This window comes from Callorhinus ursinus, unplaced genomic scaffold (assembly GCF_003265705.2).
Source record: "Callorhinus ursinus isolate GAN/ISIS: 27379988/994484 unplaced genomic scaffold, GSC_fseal_2.0 scaffold15, whole genome shotgun sequence".
Taxonomy (NCBI): Eukaryota; Metazoa; Chordata; class Mammalia; order Carnivora; family Otariidae; genus Callorhinus; species Callorhinus ursinus.
This window is the reverse complement of record NW_027397077.1, coordinates 34,774,765-34,786,405: the sequence shown is the minus strand read 5'-3', so window position 1 is coordinate 34,786,405 and position 11,641 is coordinate 34,774,765. Positions and strand designations below refer to the sequence as shown.

General features: G+C 46.8%; 1 pseudogene; it reads right to left on the bottom strand.

Annotated features, from left to right (window-relative positions):
* Positions 1 to 3,038: 3,038 nt before the first annotated feature.
* LOC112833762 (transient receptor potential cation channel subfamily V member 5-like) lies at positions 3,039 to 10,321 on the bottom strand (annotated as a pseudogene).
* Positions 10,322 to 11,641: the final 1,320 nt, after the last annotated feature.

Here is an 11,641-nt window from a genome sequence, read left to right as displayed (position 1 = left end):
GGCCAAGATTTATCATCTGCTTGGCTTTGCCTTTGATTATTCATTGACTGGGATGGCTTTCTTGCCATAAGCTGATACAGTCTCCCGTCTCTGAAAAAGGGGGGAAAAATACAAAACACCACATTTACTGATTCTTTTCAAACAGAATGTTTTTTTTTAAGAGAGGCAGACCTGTGGTACTAATGAATATTCCCTGTATTTCCTTTTGAAATCACAGCAGGAGATTAATGAAAAATTTAGTGAAGGGTGGAGAGTGCTGGTGGAATGTTCTACTGATTCCATCGAGTGTTTATTCAAACACACATTATAGTTGCCTGTTATAAGCCTGCACTGTGATAGATGTTGCCCCAGATTATTTCATCTTGCTTGCATAAAACCCCACAGGGAGGTGTTGACATCCCCACTGTACAGATGAGGAAATCAAGTCTTTAGAATTGCATTGTCCAATATGGTAATCAGTAGCTACCGAAGGTTATTGAAACTTACATTTAAAGTAATTAAAGTTTCTTTTTTAAAGATTTATTTATTCATTTGAGAAAGAGAGAGCAGGGTAGGAGGGACAGAGGGAGAGGGAGGGACAGAATCTCAAGCAGAGTCCCCCACTCAGCATGGAGCCTGATGTGGGGCTCGATCTCACAACGCTGAGATCATGACCTGGGCCGAAATCAAGAGCCGGACGCCTACCTGACTGAGCCACCCAGGCGCCCCATATAGTAATTAAAGTTTTAAAAGTCGGTTCTTTATTTACAACAGCCACATTTCAAGTGCTCAACAGCGATATGTGGCTAATGGCTACTCCATGGCACAGCACAGATCTAGAGCATTTTCATCATCACAGAAAGTTTTACTGAACACACTGCCATAGGATCTAGAGGCAAAGAGACCTGCTATTTGCTTAGTCAGAGGCAAGATTCAAGTCCGGCTCTCTTTGCTCCAAGTCCAGGTCCTTCCCACTATTGCAACACACCCACGGCATCTTTGATCTTCCCAGAGGGGAGACCATTAGCTCCCCAAGGGCAGCAACATTGACCCTGATTTCTTTGGTAATTCCTTGAACTAAAAACTTTTTTCTGCCCTGAAGGGTGTGTTGGGAAATGCTAAGAAATGGCCAGCAGATGGTGTGCATGTCCCATGTCTCATAACTTGGACCATCTCAAGGCACCGCTAAGAGAGGCGCTTGCAAAAGCCAAAAACTTAACTTGTTTTGACAAAGCCCTTATATAGATATTTCCCCCAAAACAGATACAAATGGCCAATAAGCATATGAAAATATGTTCATTGTCATTAGACTTTGGGGAAATACAAATCAAAACCACAGTGAGGTACCACGTCATACTCATTAGGATGGCTGTAGAAAGAAAGAGAGAAAGAGAAAAGGAAGAAAAGAAAAACAACAAGCAGAAAAATAATAAGTGTTGGTAAGGAAGTGAAGAAATCGGAATCCTTGTGCACTGTTCGAGGAAATGTAAAATAGCACAGCCACTGTGGAAAACAGCGTGGCAGTTCCTAAAAAAATTAAACAAGAATTGCCATAAGACCCAGATTCCACGTGTAAGGATATACGCAAGGGAATTGAAAGCAGGGACTCAGAGAGATAATTGTACACCAATGCTCCTAGCGCTATTACTCACAATAGCCAAAAAGTAGAAACAACCCAAATGTCAATCAATGGATGAATGGATAAATAAACATCCATGTTCATACAATGAAATATTATTTGGGGGCGACTGGGTGGCTCAGTCGGTTGAGCATCTGACTCAATTTTGGCTCAGGTCATGACCTCAGGGTTGTGAGATGGAGCCCCACGTAAGACTCTGCTCTGAGAGGGGAGTCTGCTTGAGATTCTCTCTCTCCCTCTCCCTCTGCACCCCCTCGTGTGTGGGTATGGGTGTGTGTGTGTGTGTGTGTGTGCATGCTCTCTCGCTCTCTCTCTCTCAAAAAAAAAAAAAAAGATAGAGGGGCGCCTGGGTGGCTCAGTCGTTAAGTGTCTGCCTTCAGCTCAGGTCATGATCTCAGGGTCCTGAGATCAAACCCTGCATTGGGCTCCATGCTCAGCGGGGAATCTTCTTGTCCTTCACCCCACCCCCGGTTCATGCTCTCTTTCACTATCTCTCTCTCTCTCTCTCAAATAAATAAATAAAATCTTAAAAACAAACAAACAAACAAACAAAACAAGGATAAAGAAACTTTTTCTTTTAAGATTTTATTTATTTACTTGAAAGAGAGAGGCAGGCAGAGGGAAAGGGAGAAGCAGACCCCCGCTGAGCAGGGAGCCTGATATGGGGCTCGATCCCAGGACCCTGGGATCATAACTTGAGCCAAAGGCAGACGCTTAACTCAATGAGCCACCCAAGCACCCGAGAGAATCTTGCAGTTTTCTAGGAGGGGTTTGGTTGCTAGGTGGGGAGAGAGTCCTCCAGGAGTTTAGGAAAAAGGGAAGGCCACAACCTCAGTGCCATACCTGGCTCTGCCCACATTCAGCTCTGTTGAACCAGGCAAGCTTACTACTTTCTAGTACCTGCATGAGCAGAAAGAAAGACGGTCTAGACATTAGTCTAGCTAGCATCCTTATCTCACACCTTTGATGACAAAGTCCCACTTTTTTGCAAAGATACCTTCTTTTCCCAAGATGTGGGACTTTCAGGAACCCAGAGGATATGTGGAACAACAGATGCCCATTGCCCATCTCCGGAAATGCTGATGTGCACAGTGAGACATGGCCTTTAAGAATTATTCTGGGGGCGCCTGGGTGGCTCAGTTGGTTAAGCATCTGCTTTCTGCTCAGGTCATGATCCCAGGGTTCTGGGATCGAGCCCCGCATTGCGCTCCCTGCTCAGTGGGGAGTCTGCTTCTCCCTCTCCCCTTGTTCCTTCCCCCCACCGTGTGCTCTCTCTCTCAAATAAAATCTTAAAAGAAAAAAAATAATTATTCTGTCTACCCCCTCCCATGATTAACAGGCATGAAATTTAGTACCACTCTCCACCCAGGCCTACCTGGTCCCACCCAAGCTCACAGATCCACAGTAACAGGGGTCCTCATCATAAATGATAGGTATTTTCCTCTCCATCCCCCTCGCCAAGATCCAGTCTGAGATTCACATGTCCCAGGGTGTTGTGACACAGGATCTCCCAGTCCTGGTAACTGCTATTGCTGTGAGGTGTGGTCCAGCACAGGGAGGGGTTGGGATGGCCAGGGAGGCTCTGGCTAGGGTCCCACTTTCAATCACAGAAGTAGAGGGCTGTTTCTCAGAAAGCTGCTCTTGCTCATGCTCCTTATCTGAGCTCTTGAAAGCTTCCACATAGTGAAGCACCCACAGAGGATTTTGATCATGGTGGTTCTTGTCTTGTAGGAACCAGTGGTCCCCCAGCCCATACTGGCATTGACAGATCCCAGAGCAAGACCACAGCAAGCGAAGAAGCTTCCTCTCCAGCATCACCATGGTGGCCAGACCTGGGCCTTCCAGAGCTTGTCCCGCTCATGGGCCACCTTCCCGTGTGTGTCATCCTTCATGGTGATAAACAGGTTGAGCATAAGCAGTGTGGCAATGACGGCAAAGACAGAGTAAATGATGCCAAATGTGAAGGGCAAGTTCACTTCATAGTTGGCAGGCCCATCCATGATGGTGAGGAAAAGCTGAAAGGTGTTGAACAGTGCCATGGGGTAGTGGTGGAATTGTCCCAGATTGGCTGGGTCCTCTCTCTGGAAAATGACATAGAATTCTGAGGCAAGCCCCAGAATAACAAAGCCATCAGCTGGCAGAAAGGTGTCACGTCTCCAAAAATCATCTTCTAGGAGTGCCTGGCTGGTTCAGTCAGTAGAACATGCAACTCTTGACCTCTGGCTTATGAGTTCAAGCCCCATGTTAGGTGTAGACATTACTTTATAAAATAAAATAAAATAAAATAAAATAAAATAAAATAAAATAAAATAAAATAAAACCAAAAATCATCTTCTGGATCATGATGGTGAAAGGACAGAGCATCTGGAATCCTCCAGCGAGGTACATAACACTGCACCAACCCAGCACCAGGGCGACGGACATGGGCACCATCTCTCCATTCATGTTGGAGAGCCACACCTCGTGTTCACCAGCACCATGCAGGCATAGGTGATGAGAATGACACAGAACAGCCCCCAGAGGACAGTCTTTCCCAAATAGCAAGAGGCACCAACACTGAAAATGCCCAGGATCTCTAGAAGTGGGATGACCACAGTTCCAAGGATGGTCACCAACTCCCGCACCAGCCAGACGTTATCCCGGTGAGTCACATAGGCCTCCTGCAGAGGTTTCTGTTGGAAAATGGTGTTATCTCAGGAATCTGTGCAGTTGTCCATACGGAACTTGAAGGGGAAGTAGATGTAGCAGATTATGTAGAGTGAGAACATAGAAGTACCACTGCCCATATTTCTTCCACTTGAAGCTCACTAGCTGCTTCACTGGGGTCTGGTCCAGGGTCTGGTGAGCCTCCTGCTTCCTGGGGGAGATCATGAGCTCTAGAAAGGACACCTCTTCTCCCCAGGAGTTGATCTCTGTGAGGTCATAGAGAGTGGAGGTCAGTGGCCCATAATTCCACTGTATGTGCTTCGGCTTCTGCATCAGGTGCTGGAACATTGCAGGCTTGCCCTCCACACCAGCCAGCTTGAAGGGGGTGAGACCCTGGTGATTGGGCATGCTTGAGGTCCCAGGACTGCAGGTGGTCGCTGCGCCCATTGGGGGACAGCAGCAGGGTGTTCATCTGGCAGGCAAAGGTTTTGTTGGGCTGGAAGATGAGGATGTGTAAGATGGTCTTTCCCAGGGTGTCCAGGGCCCAGACACTGGCTCCATGCTCGGTGAGCAGGCTCATGATCTCCTCACTGCCCACACAGGCAGCCAAGGACAAAGGGTGCTCCCCAAAGTAGATAAGGTTGCAGGGGCTATGGTGGACAGCTGTGCCTGTAGCTCTTGCAGAGATGCTGGCCCTGTGGGCAAGCAGGGCTCACACGGAGTGCACATTCTGTTTCACGATGGCTATGTACAGAGCGGCCCAACCTATGGAAGGCTCGCCCATGGTGGGCTCCTTGACCAGCTCCGGGGCAGCTTCTGTCAGCACATGGCTGCCTCGAGATTGTCCCAGAGGACTGTTATATGCAATGCCACCGAGGACTTAGCAGCAGCTGAGGAAGAGGCCGGGTCTGTTTGGGGTTGGGACTGAGAGTGAGTGTATCTTCCATGTGACTTGTGTATGCAGCTTGCAGTATGCAGCTTGCAGTTTGCAGCTGCGGGGTGTGTCTGTGTGTGTGTGTGCGCGTGCGTGTGCACGTGTGTGGCCACTCATTTTGTTGCAAGACATAGCCTATAGATACCATTGGAATTGTGCACTCTTCGTCTCTCTCCCCTCCCTACTCCCTCTCTTTACGTTCTTTTTCGTATCACTTAGAAACTTGGCAACAAAGATGTTTACAAACTGGAAAATACAGACAGCTACCTTCAATGTCAACTCCCTTGGCTTTAAATATATCTGGCTGTGGATAACTCTGAAATGTACATCTCAAGACAGACCCATCCCTGAACCTCTGTATTTATCTGTCTACTTGATACCACACTCGAGCATCAAAGAGGCATTTCAAAATGAATTTGACTGAAAAGAAATTCTCATTTCCCTGACCCTTTGTCTCCCAAACTTGTTCTTCGCCTGCTTCCCTATTTCTATAAATAGCACCATCACCCACACAGTTATTCAAGCCCAAACCCTAGGCGTTGGTCCTTTAGTGATCCCTTTCTCATACGCACGCATGCACATATGCGCGCGCACACACACACACGCACATCACATCGCTCTGTCAGCAAATCTTGGTGGTTCTACCTCAGAAAGAGATCTCGAACCTGTTTACCTCTCTCCATCTCCAGGGCACCTCCTTCATCCAAGCTGTCATCCTCTTTTGCAGCTGAAAACCTGTGCTTTGACCTTTGTCCTCCTCTAAAATCAAATCAGAACAAGTCACTCCCTTTATTTATTTATTTATTTATTTATTTTCCTTTATAAAGGAAATTCTTAGAACTTCTTTTTCTTTTTTTAAGATTTTATTTATTTGTCAGACAGAGAGAGAGAGAGAGAGAGAGCTCACAAGCAGGGGGAGCAGCAGGCAGAAGGCAAAGCAGGCTCCTCCCTGAGCAGGGAGCCCAATGCGGGACTTGATCCCAGGACCCTGGGATTATGACCTGAGCTGAAGGCAGACCCTTAACCTGCTGAGCCATCCAGGTGTCCAAAGTCACTCCCTTTAGAATAAAACTCAAACTCCTGGAGTTCTTGTAGGCCTACAAGACCCTACAAAGTCTGGCCCCTGCTTGCCTGTCTGATTTCACCTTCTAGGACTCTCCTGGTCCTAGAAGAGTCCCCATGGGGCTTTTCAAGTACCCCAAGCCCATTCCTACCTCATGGCTTTTGCATGATCTCTGGTCTTGATTCAGGGGTTATCGGCACAGAGAGGCCTTCCCTGATGACTCCATCTACAGTGGCCTCCTTCCAGTCTCTAAGCCTTCAGAACATGCACCACGATTGTAAACGACATGGATGCTGTCTCCTTACTTGTTTCCTGGTTTGGTGTTGGTCTCCCACACTAGACCATAAGCTCTTCTTTCCTAATGGAATTTGAACTCAAATCAAACCAACTCCAAAGTTCCAGTACATTTCAAAAGAGAAGGAAAAATGCATCCATAAGAACTCAAATATATAAAAGCATGTTTTCCATTAAAATTGCCCTCTTGTCTTCCTACCTTCAAAACCCCTTTGGCATTCTTGCTCTGAATTTCCTTCAGAACAAAGCTATTCAAATACTTGATCATGACATTGTTCGAAATGGGCTATGATACAGGAAATGGAAAAGACCACATTTAGAACAGTATTGATAAAATCTTATTTCTTCAAATTAAAGGTAGTGTTCACTCTTAATGGACTGTGCTCATGAAATACCATCTTTTAAATGTTTTCACTGACACCCAGAGGAAGTTTTACTTAGTTATACCGCACACTTCTGTATCACTTAAATTCAGTACAATACACAAGCATTGATTCAATTCTTTTACCCTAAGCTTACATCGCATATTTGACAAAATCTTGTTCAACCCAATACTGCGCATCTACTGTATGCCACGTACTAAGTGCTGTGGAGGGGCAGAGATGGATAAAACACAATCCCTGCCCCCAAACCTCACAGTCTGTGACCAAGAATATCATCAGCAAGCTTGATCACTGACCTTGGTCTCAAGAATTTGCTCTGAAAAATTTTTGGCTCTTTTCAAAAAACAAAATCTTTTTCAACAAGCAAAACCATAGAAAATTCTTCAAGAAGGGCGGGACAAATAAAATCCTGCCTGCCTCTGAAGATATTTCCAAAAGAATACCAAAAGTCTTTGGAGAAAAAATAGCAAATGAAATAAGTCTTTGGTTGCCAAAAAGGCCTGGATGACTATCATTTATATGGTGTATAAAATCTGGCACCCCCCCAAAAAAGTCATTCTCATTTCCTTAAAACCGGAGTTTTTAGTTTTATCACAACCCCTTTTTCTTAAAAGAAATATTTTTGTTGCCTTTACATTGCCTTTACTACACTGAACAGAAATTCATAGAGAATATAATACCTACAAACATTTCTAAGAATCAGTATATTGCTCTAAATTTCATGTAAGGAAGAAACAAAAGATATGACTTATAGTACAATATGCATTTCAATACAAAAGTGCTCAGATGATTTAGGAAGACAGTGAGAAGTCAAATATTTGCCCCTACTTTTTTTTTTTTAATTTTATTTATTTATTTGACAGAGAGAGACACAGCGAGAGAGGGAACACAAGCAGGGGGAGCGGGAGAGGGAGAAGCAGGCTTCCCGCAGAGCAGGGAGCCCGATGTGGGGCTGGATGCGGGGCTCGATGCGGGGCTCAATCCCAGGACCTGGAACCATGACCTGAGCCGAAGGCAGACGCTTAACGACTGAGCCACCCAGGCGCCCCTATTTGCCCCTACTTTTAACGAAGACATCTGGATTTCAGAAGAGTGAGACAATGCTCAACAGAAAGTTGTTGACCATTTCGCTTTATATGTGCTATTTCCAAATAAGGACTAAAAAGGCATACATAAAATGTCCACAAATGAAACAGCTATAAGTAAAGACTGATGCAACTGTGTGCCACTAATGATTCAGATCCCAAGCATGGTACTGCCATTAATGATGTCATTTTCCAAAATGGCGGACAACTCTTAGTAAAGTGATAGAGGCTTGCTCTCATTTATGCAGTAGTACCATACTGGGAAGCTTCGTGGCTATTAAAACCATACTGGTATTTCTGTTTATATGGGAGAAAGAGAGTGAGGACCTATGGTAAGGTAATGGAGTGTAAGTTCTCACCGTGGTAAATGTATGGTGGGACATTACTTTCTTTTTTTTTTTTTTTAAGAGTTTATTATTCATTTGAGACAGAGAGTGCATGAGTGGGGTGGAGGGGCAGAGGGAGAGGGGGAAGCAGACTCCCCACTGAGGAGGAAGCCTGCCTCAGGGGACCCTGGGATCGTGACCTGGGTCAAAGGCCGATGCTTAACAGGCTGAGTCACCCAGGTGCCCCATGGTGGGACATTTCAAACCCTCAGGGACTCAAGACAACTCTTGCCCCACAGGCCTGCCTCACAGTGGCCCCCAAAACCAGTAGGACATGAGACTTTCCCATCTCTACCTCCACACCCCTGCAATCCCTACGAAAACCAAAAGTGCCCTCACAAGGAAACATCCCCTGAGGACGGTACTATCACCTTTGAGAAGCACTTCCTTAAAGTTGCAGCTCTTAGGAGAACTTCAGGTCTCTCAGACATTTTGGGGAGGTTACTGCAATGCCCAGTCTGTACTCTACCACCCAGCTGGGAATCCAAGGGGTAGCAGCAGAAGAAATGACATTAGCTCCAGAAAAGAACAATCCTGCCCCTTTGAGTGGTATGCTTAACCTCAGGCAGTTGGTGAAACTCCAGCTCCAAAGAGCACACAGTACTGGGGAAATACATAGTGACAGCAGGAAACTAGGCCAACAGATGACACGGACAGAGTGGCCCCGTAAGACACAATAGGGCATGCTAGAACAGGAAGGTAAGCTGTAGCCACAGGAAAACATGGGGGTGTACGGCAGGATTCCACCCACAGGACAAGGCCCCAGTTGTTGAAGAAAGAATCACAGTGTAAGGACACCTCTAGAAATTCAGAGAGAGAGAGAGAGATGAGTAGAGATGATAGAGGGTATTGGTTAGGAATTTTAGCCTTAGGGGTGCCTGGGTGGCTCAGTCGTTAAGCATCTGCCTTCGGCTCAGGTCATGATCCCAGGGTCCTGGGATTGAGCCCCACATCGGGCTCCCTGCTCCGCGGGAAGCCTGCTTCTCCCTCTCCCACTCCCCCTGCTTGTGTTCCTTCTCTCGCTGTGTCTCTCTCTGTCAAATAGATAAAATCTTAAAAAAAAAAAAAAAAGAATTTTGGCCTTAGGATTAAGCAGGTTCAAATCCCAGCCCCTCCACTGATAAGTGTGACCTTGGGGCCAGTTGTATTATTTCCCTTTGAATCAGTTTCTTCATCTATAAAATGGGCACTAATGATAGTCTCTATCACATGAGGTTGTCCTGGGCATGAGATGAGGTCATAGGTAAGGTGCTTAGCATGGTGCCTGGGGGGCCTGTGAGCTGCTCAAGAGTAGGAGTGTCTAGTTTTTTTTTTAATTTTTAAAAATATTGTATTGATTTATTTGACAGAGAGATAGAGAAGAGCATAAATAGGCAGAGTGGCAGGCAGAGGGAGAGGGAGAAGCAGGCTCCCCGCTGAGCAGGGAGCCTGAGGTGGGGCTCGATCCCAGGACCCTGGGATCATGACCTGAGCCGAAGGCAGATGCTTAACGACTGAGCAGCCCAGGCGCCCCTGGGACTATCTAGTTTTTTTCCCCTTTCTCCCCTGGAGTACTTGATGCTGAGTAGGCACGGATCAACCCTAGTTGCATGAGCTGACCGGGAAGGTCTTGTAAAAGGTACCATTCTCACTATCAAGGATGATATAGAGAAAAGGAACGGAACCCTGGAGCCAGGGTAGGAAGTGGGGACTTGGTTTCTCTACTGTGGCACAAGATCACAGGCAGTACCTTTCACAAGAGGAAACCAGATCAGCCTAGCAGCTGAACCAAGGCTTCTGAAACCTCTGAGTGAGGAAGGCATTGGTCTCGGTGCCTGGGGGCCATCGAGCTCCTAGGACAACTAGGAGAAAGCCTCACCGGCCTACCATGGTGGGAAGAGAACCGAGGGGCCGGACAGCCACCGGGCACCATGGCGCACTGGGAGGAGGTCTCGGCCAGACCCAGGGGAGTACTCTGCTGGCCTGCAGACCTGTGGCCCCACAACAGGAAGGGCGGGCCTGCCTTCTCCCCTCTAGGAGCTGGACATAGCAGAACTAAACGGGAGTCATACAAAGTAAGAGGAAAGTAGGCCAGCCCTGGCTCCTTCCCCCTTACCAGCTCCATATCACGTCACTCTTCCCTTTGTGTTCTGAGCTCCAGCCACACTGGCCATTTCCTTGTTTCTCGAAAATGTGAAGCTCCCCCACCCACATCCCCACCACCCACTCTTTGCCTGGCTAATTGCTGCTCACCCTTCAGGTCTTGGTTCAAACATCACTTCCTCAGTAAGGCTGTCCCTGAACTCCCAGGTTAGGTGTGGGGCTCTCCCACTTAGTCTCGTCCTTATCAGTTCTGGCCTTTTGCCTCTTCACATCTCATGCAATTATAATTAGTGTTCTATGTAGGATTCAGCTACACTCTCCCACGAGACTGGACATTCCTGAGGGTAGACACTACATGGAGTCCATTACCCCATATCCTCTGCTAGGCAGCCCGGTACCTGGTACATGGTTAGCCCTCAGTAGATGTCAGTAGAAAAGAAACTGGATGGGAAGAGGAAAGGAGCCCCAAAACTCAGGTTGGGGTTACTGGGTTTGTCCTAAAAGATAATCAGATCCATAGACTAACTCCACTCTTAAGAAAACCAGGTCACCAACATTCCTGATTGAATATTCATTTTGCAGCAACTTCTCACCCTACTTCAAGGCCTAGCTCACAGTGAAGATTTATGTCATCCTCTCCTCTCAGACGCAAATGACTGTGGTAGCAAGTACTGTGATTTATTTCCCTCTCCTCCCTGCGCTCCAACAGGATGCCATGAATGATGTCAGGTGCACCATCCCTTTGATCTTGCTGGTGAGAAAATATATTTGGTACGAAATCCTAGGCAGAAATGAAAGCTGAAAAACAGATTTCTCTCCTCCTCCTTAAATCCTCCACTATCCCACCACCACCACCACACAAAGAAACCCCTGCCAAGCAAGACACCTGAGCACCATTTTCTGGCTCATGGGCAAGACACCAGTTTATGTCTAGAGATTTTTTCAGTGTTTGTTTTTCCTCCTGCATCATCACTGTTGGGAAGCTCAGATCCTTGTAGGTGCTCACAGGGTGCAGGCAGAGAACTGTTGGCCCTGGAAGTCTGGCTCTTGTTGAAGGCACAGAAATGGCATTTTCCCAGCATTTGGCTTCTGATCCTCGAGTCACTGAGCCCCCATGCTGAGCCAGCAACTATGCTCTTGCACGCTTCGC